The sequence below is a fragment of the Cervus elaphus genome, chromosome 5 (genome assembly GCF_910594005.1).
Source record: "Cervus elaphus chromosome 5, mCerEla1.1, whole genome shotgun sequence".
In the NCBI taxonomy this organism is placed as follows: Eukaryota; Metazoa; Chordata; class Mammalia; order Artiodactyla; family Cervidae; genus Cervus; species Cervus elaphus.
In genome coordinates, this window is record NC_057819.1 from 73,690,326 (window position 1) to 73,703,081 (window position 12,756).

The following is a 12,756-nucleotide window of genomic DNA, read 5'->3' on the forward strand; positions in this document are numbered from 1 at the left end:
CAATCAGGGAGGAATATCACCTCGGCGATACGCAGTTAAGACATTATTTCGAATGCGTTGCAGTACTTGTTCATCTAAAATCCCTTCCTCAGGAAACCAAGGATTGTATTCTAAAACAAGCTGATAACATTCAGTTAACTGATCAACAGAAATATTAGTGCCAAATTGTTTCAAAAATTGATGCTTAAGTGAAACAAAAGGTATCTGACTTGCCTGGTGTCCCATTGTCTGCTTACCTCCTTCTGCAGGAATCTTTCTCCGTGTTCAACTCGTTGTGACTTCGAGCCCCACGTTGGTCGCCACTTGTGGAAAGCTCAGCGGAGTAGACTCTGAAAAAAGGACACAGACAGCCTGTCTGGGATACTGACAAAACTTTACTTCTACAGTGAATCACTTTATATATGAAAGCAAAGAAATAGCTTACAAAAACCAAGGTTACACAGATGGAGTTTGCACAAAAACCAAGGTTACACAGATGGAGCCTGAGCACATACAAAGTTGATAACAGCAAGTTTACAAAGTTCATGAGACACATAGACTCTACAGGATCAAAAGACAGTCTGTTTTCCTCAATGTAAGCTTGTTATCCTCAGCACTATTATCATGCAGTCGTAAAAGCCATATATGCAGGAAATGTTTCCCAGGGCAAAACCTGGAGATATGCCTGGTGGCCCTGGCCCTTCGCCAGTTCCTTGTGAGGACCTTCTAAAGGCAGTCACGTAGTTTCCCTCAACAATAGCTTTGACTAAACAGACCTTTGTTGGCAAAGTAATGTCTCTGCTTTTTAATATGCTGTCTATGTTGGTCATAACTTTTTTTCCAAGGAGTAAGTGTCTTTTAAATTCATGGCTGCAGTCACCATCTGCAGTGACTTTGGAGCCCCCCACCCCCCCACACACACACAAAAATCTGCCACTGTTTCCACTTTTTCCCATCTATTTGTCATGAAGTGATGGGACCAGATGTCATGATCTTAGTTTTCTGAATGTTGAGCTTTAAGCCAACTTTTTCACTCTCCTCTTTCAATTTCATCAGGAGGCTCTTTAGTTCTTCTTCATTTCCTGCAGTTCACTTTAGTTCACTTCACTTTCTTCACTTTGGTAAGGGTGGTGTCATCTGCATATATGAGGTTATTGATATTTCTCTTGGCAATCTTAATTCCAGCTTGTGCTTCCTCCAGCCCAGCATTTCTCATGATATACTCTGCATATAAGTTAAATGAGCAGGGTGATGATATATAGCCTTGATGTGCTCCTTTCCTGATTTGGAACCAGTCTGCTGTTCCATGTCCAGCTCTAACTGTTGCTTCCTGACCTGCATACAGATTTCTCAAAAGTCAGGTCAGGTGGTCTGGTATACCCATCTCTTTAAGAATTTTCCACAGTTGTGGGGATCCACACTGTCAAAGTCTTTGGCATAGTCAATAAAGCAGAAATAGATGCTTTTCTGGGACTCTTTTGTTTTTTTGATAATCCAGCAGATGTTGGAAATTTGACCTCTTGTTCCTCTGCCTTTTCTAAAAGCATTTTTAACATTTGGAAATTCACAGTTCACATATTATTGAAGCCTGGCTTGGAGAATTTTGAACATTACTTTACTAGCGTGTGAGATGACTGCTATTGTGAGGTAGTTCAGGCATTCTTTAGCATTGCCTTTCTTTGGGATTGGAATGAATCTCTGACCTTTTCCAGTCCTGTGGCCACTGCTGAGTTTTCCAAATTTGTGGGCATATTGAGTGCAGCATTTTCACAGCATCATCTTGTAGAATTTGAAACAGTTCAACTGGAATTCCATCACCTCCACTAGCTTTGTTCATACTGATGCTTCCTAAGTCTTACTTGACTTCGCATTTCAGGATGTCTGGCTCTAGGTGAGTGGTCATGCCATCGTAATTCTCTCAGTTGTGAAGAACTTTTTTGTATACTCTTCTGTGTATTCTTGCCACCTCTTCTTAATATCTTCTGCTTCTGTTAGGTCCATACAATTTCTGTCCTTTTTTGAGCCCACCTTTGTATGAAATTCTCCCTTGGTATCTCTAATTTTCTTAAGAGATCTCTAGCCTTTCCTATTCTGTTGTTTTCCTCTATTTCTTTACACTGATTAGTGAGGAAGGCTTTGTTATTTCTCCTTACTATTCTTTGGAACTCTGCATTAAAATGGGTATATCTTTCTTTTTCTCCTTTGTTTTCACTTCTCTTCTTTTCACAGCCATTTGTAAGGCCTCCTCAGACAACCATTTTGCTTTTTTGCATTTCTTTTTCTTGGGGATGATCTTGATCCCTGTCTCCTGTACAATGTCTCAGACCTCTGCCTATAGTTCATCAGGCACTCTGTCCATCAGATCTAATCCATTGAATCTTTATGTCACTTCCACTGTATAATCACAAGGGATTTGATTTAGGTCATACCTGAATGGTCCAGTGATTTTTTCCCTGGTTTCTTCATTTTCAGTCTAAATTTCACAATATAAACTTCATGATGTGAGCCACAGTCAGCTCCCAGTCATTTCTTGCTGACTATATAGAGCTTCTCCATCTTGGGCTGCAAAGAAAATAATCAATCTGATTTAGGCATTGGCCATCTGGTGATGTCCATGTGTAGAATCTTCTCTTGTGTTGTTGGAAGAGGGTGTTTACAATGACCAGTGCATTCTCCTGTCAGAAGTCTATTTGCCTTTGCCCTGCTTCATTCCATACTCCAAGGCCAGTTACTGTACTCCAAGCAGTTACTCAAGTAATGGCTATTCCTGGTGTGCTGAGTCGCTTGGTTGTGTCTGACTCTTTGTGACCTCAGAAACTGTAGCCCACCAGGATCCTTTGTCCATGGTATTCTCCAAGCAAGAGTACTCGAGTGCGTTCAATGCCCTCCTCCAGGTGTTCTTCCTCACCCAGGGATTGGACCCATTTCTTCCACCTTGCAGGCTGATTCTTTACTGCCTGAGCCACCAGGAAACCTATTAGGGGAGGAGACTGTAAAGCTCCTGTGATTTTCTAGTATCTATTTATGTGAAGAATATAGTGTTCAAACCCTGACTTCACATACCAATTTTCTGGCCCAGGAAACTAGATTTGTTGTGTCTTGCTTACTTCTTTGTGAAATGTGTATAGTGTGTTGGCCAAAAAGTTTGTTCTGGTGTTTCTGTAACATATTATGGAAAAACTGGAATGCACTTTTATGCCCAGTCCAACATTATTAGGAAATTGTAAGTTTGCATTCACTAATTAGTTGTTATTTACTTAATAAGAAGTTTAAAAAAATATTGCTTAATACTTCCAAAAACTACCTCTCAACCTGGACCCAAAACACTGACAGTCACAAAGACTAAAAGCAAAGTCTGGCAAATGTTGTAGCAAAATGATGCAAAGTGGAGATACTGAGAGCTACTTATTACATTTACACTTTTTCAGTTCAGAATTGATAGTATGTTGGCATAAAGCAGAGCTGGTTGTAGTATTGGAGATACAATAAAATGGGACTGCTAATTAATGATGACATTTTAAATGATGACATTTTAAAAATAAATTATATAATTTTTAATTTAAAAAGTAAGATGCAAAGATGTTTCAGAGTTTTCATCACACCTCACTGTACATTGTTAGTGGGAATGCAAAATGTTGCAGCTGCTATGGAAAATGATATAAAGGTTCTTTATTAAGTTGGAAATTGAATTATACATGATCCTGAAATCCTGATTATGGGTATTGTCCTAAAAATTTGAGATCAAGCTTTCAAAAATATGTTAGCATTCCCACATTCACTGTAGAACCATTCACAATAGCCAGGGTGTGGAAACAACTGAAATGTCTATAGACAGATAGTCAGATAAAATAATGTGGTGCATATGTAAACAGTAGAATACAATCTGATCTTTATAAAGAAGGAAATTGTGTAATATGTGACTACATGGATGAAACTTGAGGACATTATGCCAAATGAAAATGTCAGTCATAGAAAGACAAATACTGCACTATTCCACTTATGATATGTCAGAATCAAGGAGTGGAATAATAGTTAACAGAAGATAGTGGAGAGGGAAGCAGGAATTCACAAATCAATGGTTAAGAAGTTTCAGTTTAGCAAGACACACACAGTTGTACTGTACAAAATGATATGTGTAGTCAACAGTACTGCATTGTACACTGAATAATATCTTAAGAGGGTGGATCTCATATTGTGTTCTTACCACAGTAAAATAAAATATAAGAAAGAATTAATGGTATGTTATGATGACTAAAATTTAAATTTTATTTGGATTCCATCCGGTTTGTTTTTTCCCACAAATACACTCTTTTCTTTCTGAGATGTAATCCGGGGTACCATATTGGATTAGTTTTCACGTCTTCTCAGTATCCTCTGGTCTGAAACAGCGTTTCACTCCTTTCTTGTTTTTTCTTGACTTTGACAATTCTAAGGAATATTGGTGAGGTATCCTAAAGAATGTTTCTGGATATGGGTTTGCCTTATGATTCTGTCACATTAAACTGGGATTGTAGATTTTCAATATGGCTTTATCACAGAGGTGAAGCTTTTCTCATGACATCATATCAGGGGTGAATTATATCCACATTACATCACTGGAGAAGACTACCTTTATCTTTTGCTTAATGCAGAGCTGGCCAAGTTTCTCTACTCTATACTTGAAAACTGGGTTTGAAGTGCTATATGCAAAACAGAAAAAGAGACACAGAAATACAGAACAGACTTTTGAACTCTGTGGGAGAAGGTGAGGGTGGGATGTTTCAAAAGAACAGCATGTATACTATCTATGGTGAAACAGATCACCAGCCCAGGCTGGATGACTAAGCATCATTAGTCATCAATGACATTCTTATTAAAATTACAACTTAAACCACAAAGAGAAACTACTGTACTCTATTTAGAATAGCTAATATGAATGAGTTTCAAATCTTGGTGAAAATATTGAACAAGTTGAATGCTTATGCATTTCAAATAAGAATACAAGGTTAAATAACTTTGAAAATACTTTAGCAGTATCTTATAAAGTTATGCAAACACTTCCCAAACTATTATGGTACAGAAACTGTGATAGCAGTTGAAGTCTCTAAGTTGGTGGCAATTTGTTGTACAGCATGGAAAACTAATATCCAACAAGGTTGCTAACTCTGGGTGACTAGAGTGTAGATATTGGCTCAAAAGTTAGTCCAGGGTACAGAGGTGTCAGAAATGGGGGAAGATGCATTAAGGACCTCAAACTTATCTCAGTGAAAGAATAGCCATCATGACTTGTGGGATTTTGGATCAACATAACGCTATGTACAATAATTCTGTGCCTGATGGGAAACAGCCTCTGCTGTGTTATGGCTTCCTGGTAGAGTCTGGCAAGGGTTAATCAGGTTGTCAGGAGCCTAGGGAAAGCATTTGTTGTTGTTATTTAGTCAAAAAGCTATGTCCAAATCTTTTGCAAATACATGGATGGCAGCCCACCAGGCTCTTCTGTCCAATGTATTTCCCAGGCAAGAATGCTGGAGGGGGCAGCCATTTCCTTCTCCAGGGTTTCTCCCTGACCCCAGGTATAGAACCTACATCTCCCACATTTCAGGCAACTTGTTTTTTACCGCTGAGCCACCAGGCAAGTCAGTGGATCTAATTGTGTGACATTTCAGTGTTGTGAAACCAGTGGATTGATTGACACTCAGAGGTTTTAGAGACTTAAACATTCACCATTCATCACCAAGATGCATTCAACATTTTTAAGAGATTATATGATTTAATTGTATTAATATATGCTTGGAAGTGTGTATAGCTCATATTTAGAAGAAAAGAAAATTTAGTTTAAATAAAGAACATCATTGTTTCTGCAGACAATAATATTCATTTAGGTTAGGCAATAAAACCAAAGACCAAGTTATGTTGTTCATACATCTCAAAACACATGGCATTTCATACACACAGAATGGGACAGAAAAATCATACAGTAAATATATATAATAGCAGTTATTAATATCTCTGAAAGATTATCTTATTTATCTTTCATTTTGGATTTTACTGTAGTCACCATGTTTTCTTATTCAGTTCATGTATTTTTCTATAATTATTTTTAAAGAAATCCATGAAAGAGGCTATTGAGGCACTATCTCCAATGATTTAGAAGAAATTACCTTCTTGCAAATTGTCACATAGAAAAGCATTCCAGCTAATTTCTGGATGTGGGATATAAAAAGAAATAGCTCAAGAAATACTCTCTGGGGTCTAAATCCCCAAGGTAATGGAAGCATACATAAGCCCTACATTTTGTTCTTAGGAATCAGATTCAGCTCCAAATCTCTCTCTCTTTCTCTTCCTTTCTCTGAGTTTTCCTGGATGTTAAGAAAGAATTATATTCCAGTCCCATTAAATTTTTGTTGGCTCCTGCTACATTAACCAACTCCTTAATATTTTACATGATATTTGAATTCAGAGTGGGAACTCCCCTGGAGACAATTAATAGTAGAAACAGGATCTTCAGGTGAGTTGGTTTCAGGTGGGATGTTCTACTGTGTTTCTTTTCTCTCCTTTGGGGAACTCTGAGATCCTGAAACCTCTAAAACAGTGGAAACTCTTTGTCAGTCTTTGTGTGGTGATGTCTCCTGAGTCCATTTTCCTGAAGGCTGAGCTTTGATCTCCTCCTCCTTCACTGGGGTATCATCCTGATTTTTGCTCTGAGGATATCCACATTGTGCTTAGCAGAATAGTCACAATGAAATTTTTAAAAATACTATAATGCCTGAGAATTCCTCAACACCTCAAAACTTAGTCGAAAGAAGGTAAGAATCATATGTAAATAATAATAATGAACACCATAATATACAATTCCATTTTTCTGACAGTAATGTCTGCAGGTATGTCAAGGGTGTAGGAAATATGGTTGAAGTGAAAAGGAAAAGTGTCCTTATGATACCAATTTTCATGAAATGTTTTGTATATTGTTCATCGCTGCATCAGTATGTAAGAAAAGAGGAAATTACAGGCATTATATTCTAAGAATACTGTCTTGATTAGGTTGAAAATTGAAGAATATAGCTAGGATAAGGCTTTATGTAAAACTGAGCAGAGAAATTTAGACTTGATAAATTAGTTAATAGGGAGAAATTAAAGTTTTAAAGAGACAGAAACTGTCATAACAGATAAAGTAATCAAGAAGAAATTAATTTTCTCACAGTTCAGGGTAGCACCACTACAGGGAAGTTGGCTAAACCTAGGTGACCATGAGATTAAAACTGGATGATTAGTAAGAGTCAGATAATAAAGAGAAAACAAAGGGGAAACAGAGACAATTTATTGAAGGACAGTGATTGATGAATTAACATGAACAGGGCCAAGAGGAAATTCAGGAAAAAAAAAAAAAAAGTTGAGCTATTCTTCGACATCACAAATTATTCCTGCATTTTTGTTGCTGCCAACTTTGGACCTTGACCTGTTTCTTAGATTGTTTAAAATAATATGTGTTTAAAGATAATACCAGTTACTCAGAGTATTAAGAATTAAAAGGGATGAGGGTGGGAAAACTTATATATTTTGAACTCCACAACTACCAGACTTTGTACTAATTATATTAATGTCATTTCCTAACTTAATATTTATACATCTATAAAATATACATTATCATGTACTATTACTGATAAAGAAGTTGAGGTTCATAAAATCTGAGTGATTCACCAAAGATCATACAGTGAATGCCAAAGCTTGCAACTGAATTTCAATCTATGTTTCCAACTCCTTGCTTCTTTCATTGTGCCAGTCTGTCTGTCACTAACTCTTTTCCACTCCCCAACCATTCCCTTTTCTTCATATAGGAAATACATCTTTTGAGTGTCAAAAGTACCACGAAGCTATTCAAGAAATAATGAATTTTATTTCTCCCTTCACATGGTCAGACAAAACTAAAATTGCATTTGTGTTTATGAGAGTTGAACTAATAGTCCCTTTATTAATCTGAATATTTCAGATGTGTGCTTGTTATTGGTTAACTTATTTTAAAATATTTGCTAAATAAATATACTTCTGTTGTGATAAACTGCTTACCAGTACAAGATGCATTTGCTTTCTCAAAATAATGTATACAAATAATTGTATAACTCAAAGCAAGATTATCACCTGTGGTTTTAATCAAACTCAATAGTCCTGTCACCAGTTTTGTGGGTCATAATGTAACCTTGTGTTTATTACTGTATTGTCTAATTTTCTTGAAAAACAGTATAGAATATGGAAAAGTTGAGCAAAATATATTTTAAGTTACTCTATAATTCAGATATTCTATAAGCATTTAATGCTATAATATTCCTAATAAATTTATTAGATTGATTAAATATTGATAGCAAGTTAAGAGATATTGATCAAAGAATTTAAAAGACTATATTGAGAGCATCAGTTTCACTATGTGAGACAAATTATAACTAGTGAAATAGGAAAGAAAACAAAAGTGAGGGTACCACAAATTATAACACAACTTCATTACTTTACCAGGTTGCTGCATTGAACACAAAGCCAATAATTTTAGCATCAAACTGGAATCACTGGAAAACTTGAAGATAGAGCTTTATTTCCCTCGATGTCCATTTATGTTTTCCAAAATGTGAAAATTCTTGTGGTGACTCATGACCTCTGCCTTTTTGATGATCTTCTGTTTGAACATAATGATAGAAGTATTACTGCCTCTAAAAAGATTACTCCTCCTGTTTTTAAAATAAATTTGAGTGTTATGTTTTCATTTATTGTTATGTTACTCCCATTAAACAGCACAGACCTTAAGAATGATGGAACTGTGAAAAACATGTTTTTCTATGACATTATAGAAAATATTTCTCTCTGACTCTAAACTAAATTCAATTTCTGTCACTCATGGTCACTTCAAACCTAACTCATCACCAGCAGGCTGTGTTAATTCAAACAAGTTTCTTAACTCATATATGCTTCCATTTCCTTTTGTAAAATATGAAACTGTTTGTTTTCAAATTCATAAATCTTATTTAGTGCTCAAAACTAATGTACCAATATTTTAACACAATGTCTGACACACAATAAATATGATATCCATGGACTATCATCATTGTTATCATTTTATTATCACTATTTCAAATTTTCTCCAACAACAATTATGTGGTTTGCTGAAGGAAATCAGAGTGCCAGAACCACTCTCTTAGGCTAAGAGAGTGGCTAAGCCACTTAGGCTAAGCCTAAGCCACCCTCTTAGGCTTCTCAGAATATCCCGACCTCCAGGTTCCTTTGTTCCTAGTTTTCCTCACCGTCTAGGCAGTCACCGTAGTGGGGAACCTGGGCATGATCACCATCATCAGGATCAGTCCCAAACTCCATGCCCCCATGTCCTTTTTTCTCAGTCACTTGTCCGTTGTTGATTTCTACTATTCCACCACAGTTACACCCAAACTCTTGGAGATTTGGTTGTGGAAGACAGAACCATCTCTTTCATGGGATGCATCATGCAATTCTTCTCGGCTTGTATGTTTGCAGTGGCAGAGGCATTCATGTTGGCAGTGATGGCCTATCACCAATTTGTGGCCATTTGTAAGCCTCCACCTACACAGTGGTCATGTCCCCAAAGCTCTGTGCATCATTAGTGGCCTGTCCCTACACGTGGGGTGTGGTCTCTTCCCTGACACTCACCTGTTTTCTCCAGACATTATCCTTCTGTGGGTCTAACATCATAAATAATTTCCTCTGTGAGCACTCTGTTATTGTCTCTGTCTCCTGCTCTGATCCCTTCATCAGCCAAGTGCTCTATTTTGCCATTGCCAAATGCAATGAGGTGAGCAGCCTGGTAATTGTCCTCACTACTTATATTTCCATTTTTGTGACTATCATAAAAATGCCTTTTGCTGGGATTCGCCAAAAAGCCTTCTCTACTTGTGCCCCCCCATCTGACCACCATCACCATGTTCCATGGGACTGTCCTGTTTCTTTATTGTGTACCCAGCTCCAAAAATTAATGGCTCATGGTCAAAGTACATTCTGTATTTTATACAGTGGTGAGTCCCATGCTGAACCCTCTGATCTATAGTCTCAGGAACAAAGAAGTGAAAGAGAGTGTCAGGAAATTAATTAATCACTTAATACAATTTAGTTGAAGATCTGTATGTCCAAAAGAAATTTGATATATTATGTACTGTTGATTAAATCTTCTTGTAGAGATGATGACTTAAATTATATAGTCAACTCACTAGATCATAAATTTAGAGTCGTAAATTGGCTATTTCATGTTTTAGTTTCTGTTCAGTTCAATGTTGAATAAAATAACTGTATATCATGTGTAAAATGATGTGTGTTGTGGGTGTATGAAAAGCGAAAATGTGAGGTGTTCAGTCATGTCTGACTCTTAGCCACCCCGTGGACTATAGCCTTCCAGGTTCCTCTGTCAATGGAACTCTCCAGGAAAGAATAATATAGTGGGTAGTCATTGCCTTCTCCAGGGGATCTTCCTGACCTAGGGTTTGAACCTGGGTTTCCTGCATTTCAGGGAGATTCTTTACCTTCTGTGCCACCATGGAAGTGATGTGGATGAATATTGTCCCCCAAATATCCATGTCACCCAGAACTCAGAATGTCACCTTATTTGAAAATAAGATCTTTGCAGATGTAATTAAGGTAAGAGTCAAGATGAGCTTAAAGTGGACCCAAAATCCAATGTGTGTCCTTTTAAGAGACAGGAAAAGATACACAGAGACACACAGGGAAGGAGGATGTGTGAATTCCACTCCTCTCTCTTTCCTCCTAAACCACACACAATCCTTAAAAAAAAAAAAAAAAAAAACTCATTTTTAGTATTGTTGGTACATAACTGCTTTCTGGATGTTTGTAATCCTGCACTTTACACAGCTGTTGTGCCCCAGAAGCTGTGTTCCATCCTTCTGGCTGATGCTACAGCTGAGCATAGACTATTTCTTGCACTCATCCTTTAAGTTGTATTGCCTACTGTGAGTCCATCATAGTTAACAAAATTGATATGAATATTCTGTTGCCCTTTTGGATCTTGTTTTACTTTAGCCAATTCAATGAATTAAGAAAGCTCAGTCATCATTTCCTAGCTTTCACTTCAGTCACTATTTTAAAGATAATTTCTATCTGTTGGCATCACAGAATCCTGTCTACCTGTGCCTCCCACACATCATCATCCTTTATGTCTATAGTATGTGCTTGCTGTGTGCTAAGTCACTTCACTCGTGTCTGACTCTATGAGACCCTGAACTGTAGCTGCCAGTCTCCTCGGCCTATGTGAATCTCAACGCAAGAATATTGGATTGGATCGCCATGCCCTCCTCCAGGGGATCCTCTGGATGCATGGACTGAACCCGAGTCGCTTATGTCTCCTGCAGGTACCTTACCACTAGAGCCACCTGGGAAGTCACTCTATAGTATTCTCAGTTCCAAATTCTCATAAATAATTGTTCAAGTAGAGTCTCTTTTAAACCATGCTAATCCTCATGCTGAACTCATTGACATAAAGTATACATACTTATATACTCACTGACATAATACTTGAAATACAAAAACATGAAACACCTTGTAAGGAAGTTAATAGACTCCAAAATATTTAGCACTAATAATAATAATACAATGAAATCATGTATGTGCCTATTCAACTATCACCTTCCAAGAAAGGTCTTTTCTGAAAACCTAATATAACGAGATAATCACTCATTATTCCCTTAACTTGATTTATATTTTTTTTCCTAGAAATAGATGATATGTTTAATACATGCAGCAATTTATTTGTTTCTTATTTCCTTCTCCCTGTATACACTCCAAGAGAGAAGAAATTTCTGGTTTTATTATTGCATCTTATATCTCTAATGCCTAAAAAATTACCTAGAAACATGTTTGGCCTTCAGTGAATACTTGCCAGATGAATAAAAGATGAAAAGAAATGAAAATTTTTGACTAAATTCATAATAATTAGTACTGTGCTCACCTAGGTAAGGTAGCTTCCCTGGTGGCTCAGATAGTAAAGAATCCTCCTGCAATGCAGAAGACCCAGGTTTGATCCCTGGGTTGGAAAGATCCCCTGGAGAAGGAAATGGCAACCCACTCCACTATGTTTGCCTGGAGAATCCCATGGACAGAGTAGCCTGGCTACAGTCCATGGGGTCACAAAGAGATGGACACGACTAAGTGGCTAGCACTTCACCTAGGTGATGTCTCTTTCATGAATATAGTTGTCACCTGAAATTTAAAAATGTAAAATAGCATAAATAATACACTCAAAGATAAAAAAAAATAGCCATACTTATATAAATGCTTCTATTGCTGAGTACTGTACCTTGGAATATATTTTTTGTCTAATTTTAAATATTTAGTTATAGTTACATATTCTATAAACATTTGACTCTTGCAGTTTTCAGAATCACAGAAATGACACTTCCATTATCAAAAGTGTCTCATAATTACGCCTTGAATATAATTTATTAAAACTGATCATGTTAAATTTAGGGATCTTGCCCTTTCTAAGCTAATACAGATTTCAGAAAATCTGAAGAGTTTATTCAGTAATGTAGTTAATAGTTTAGGTAATATTAGTTCATTTGAATTACTTGGATGCAGAAATTCAAACTTGTAGAGTGCTAGACATAATTGATAAATAATATCCCTGATTAGGTTGATTCTGGTCCACCACAATTGGAGAAATTTGTTTACAACTTGGATTAAAAGCCAGAATGATACTGGATCATTCCACTTATTTCTAGATAAACTGCTTTGGGGTACCTAACAAGTGATAACTGTGCTCACTGGAAAGATTGAAATAGT

At 36.8% G+C, this 12,756-nt stretch overlaps 1 pseudogene; it reads left to right on the plus strand.

The window, feature by feature from the left end:
- The first annotated feature begins 6,829 nt into the window (after positions 1-6,829).
- On the plus strand, positions 6,830-10,082 carry LOC122693173 (annotated as a pseudogene).
- The last annotated feature ends 2,674 nt before the right edge of the window (positions 10,083-12,756 follow it).